The sequence below is a fragment of the Sus scrofa genome, chromosome 14, assembly GCF_000003025.6.
Source record: "Sus scrofa isolate TJ Tabasco breed Duroc chromosome 14, Sscrofa11.1, whole genome shotgun sequence".
NCBI lineage: Eukaryota > Metazoa > Chordata > Mammalia > Artiodactyla > Suidae > Sus > Sus scrofa.
In genome coordinates, this window is record NC_010456.5 from 31,199,461 (window position 1) to 31,201,779 (window position 2,319).

Consider the following 2,319-nt stretch of genomic DNA (forward strand, 5'->3'; position numbering starts at 1 on the left):
GCTTTAGCTCCATTTTGGAAGCTCATTCGTGCCCAACTAGAGTTTTCCCTGGTTCTTGTTTCAGAAATCTCTGGAACTGGAGCCCAAAGACCCTTCCATCAAGGCCACTTGATGGAAGAACTTTCCCACTTTTATGCATCATACTCCCTGCAGCTGGGATTCACTGCCGTGTGTGAACAGGCACTCCCCTGGCTGACAGATGCTGCTGCTGCTTTGCAGGGGTTTAGGCACAGGCACAGTGCAGAAAGGCAGCAATTCCTGCTGTAACCAAGGCCAGTAGATATCATAAAAAGGCCTGTTTCATATGTCACAGTGAAAAATAGGTGGCAATACATCTTTTACCGTATTTGCAAAATCCCTCTTCAGTTTGCACGCAGAATGGATCAAGGGTTGAGTTTTGAAGGGGCATGTTTTTCTGAATTACTAGATTTTTTTTTGGCTGCTCTCACAGCATGTGGATGTTCTCAGGCCAGAGGTGGAACCTGCACCACAGCACATCTTGCTGAGCCACAAGAGAACTCCCGATTTTTCTGAATTATACAGTCTCCTTTACTTGACTTTTGCAGTAAGATTATAAAGGGGGTTAGCTGTTTGGGGAGAATATTTAGAGGGATTAATTAGAAGGTTAAGGGAAGAGTTCCCATTGTGGCTCAGTGGTAATGAACCCGTCTAGTATCCATGAGGACACGGGTTCAATCCCTGGCCTCGATCAGTGGGTTAAGGATCTGACATTGCTGTGAGTTGTGGTGTAGGTTGTAGACACAGCTTGGATCTGGTTGCGGTGGCTGTGGCCCAGGCTGGTGGCTATGGCTCCATTTTGACCCCTAGCCTGGGAATTTCCATATGTTGCACACACGGCCCTAAAAAGGAAAAGAAGAAGGTTAAGGGATACCCTTGGAAGAACTGAGGTGGTTTTTTTTTTTTTTTTTTTGGTCTTTTTAGGGCCGCACCTGCGACATATGGAGGTTCCCAGGCTAGGAGTCCAATCGGAGCTGTAGCTGCTGGCCTACACCAGAGCCACAGCAACACCAGATCCGAGCCGCGCCTGCAACCTACACCACGGCTCTCGGCAACAGTGGATCCTTAATGCACTGAGCGAGGTCAGGGATTGAACCCGTAATCTCATGGTTCCTAGTCAGATTCATTTCCACTGCGCCACGATGGGAACTCCGGTGTTATCTTTCAAGTCATCTCTTTGGCAGCATCCTTAGCACTTTTCCATCTGTCTGGCCTCTTTTGGTGGTGTCAACGCACGGGAGGCAGGCAGCTTTTCATCACCACTTGTTCTTACTTTATGAATTCTACTTTATGATACTGGGTTTTATTTGCATTATCTGAAACATGTACCCAAGTGCAAGGACTATTGTGCAGACCTGAGGAGAGCGTGTGAAAGGGGCTGCTTATATCCAGGGAGCCTGTTTGGTGACTCTTGTGGTGCTGTGACTTGACCTTATGCCACCTCCTAGGCCGCAGGGACTCTGATGGTCAGAGCTGGCACAGGCCACCTGACCTGTGCCTGTGACTCCGGTTTGCCCTTACTGTTTGTTTCTCTTCAGCTTCAGAGCAGAATGAGCGTGTGGGGACTAGTGATGGTAAGTGGAGGTCTCGGGCTTGACACCACTGAGGTGAGGGGATCACTGGCTCTGAGGGGACTCCAAGCCTCAAGTGGACGCTGACTGTGGATCCAGTTCTGAAAGAACAGATTGTGATAGAAGTGCATATTGGTAGGAGTACAGGCTGGATTGTGCGCCTCCCGAGGGCCGAGTGTGGGCTCTGAATCCTGGTCTCACTCACTGTGGGCAGGATCCCTCCCACCCCTTCTAGCTCATCAGCCTTCTGTGTAGGTTTTGGGTAAACCTTGCGTGAAGGGACCGCCGAGTGTGCTGCACCCGGGAAGGACCCCACGCTGGCCATATAGACGTCCTGGCTGCCCCACCCCCCCCCCCGCCCGGCATTCCTCTCCCGGAATGTGTCTGCTGGGAGAAGCAGAGAGGGCACAAGAAGGGGCTGAGAGCTGGATTCAGCACGGGGTACTGGACGGGAAAGAGGCTGTTTCGTAGATCACGTGAAACATCTTTTATAGAGCTGGAGACCTGTTTCTGTGAGATTATGTCCGTAGCAGCAGCCGTGGGGAGGGTTTCTGAGCCAGTTCACTCGCAATGTCTGAATGCTTGTCAAGCATTCCGAACCTTTGTAATTGGTAGTTGAAACCAGTCCCCATTTGAAGGGTGCTTTTAAGGGCGTTGCAAGTGCCTGGGGCACAGGGGCCCCTCAGCCTCCAGACTTCCTCCACCTAACGCTGTGTCCTCTTCCCCACAG

General features: G+C 51.0%; 1 protein-coding gene across 14 annotated transcripts in view; it reads left to right on the forward strand.

Moving 5' to 3' along the window:
- KDM2B (lysine demethylase 2B) overlaps positions 1–2,319 on the forward strand; it is a 145,973-nt gene that overhangs the window by 142,340 nt on the left and 1,314 nt on the right. The gene's annotated exons all lie outside the window — the stretch shown is intronic.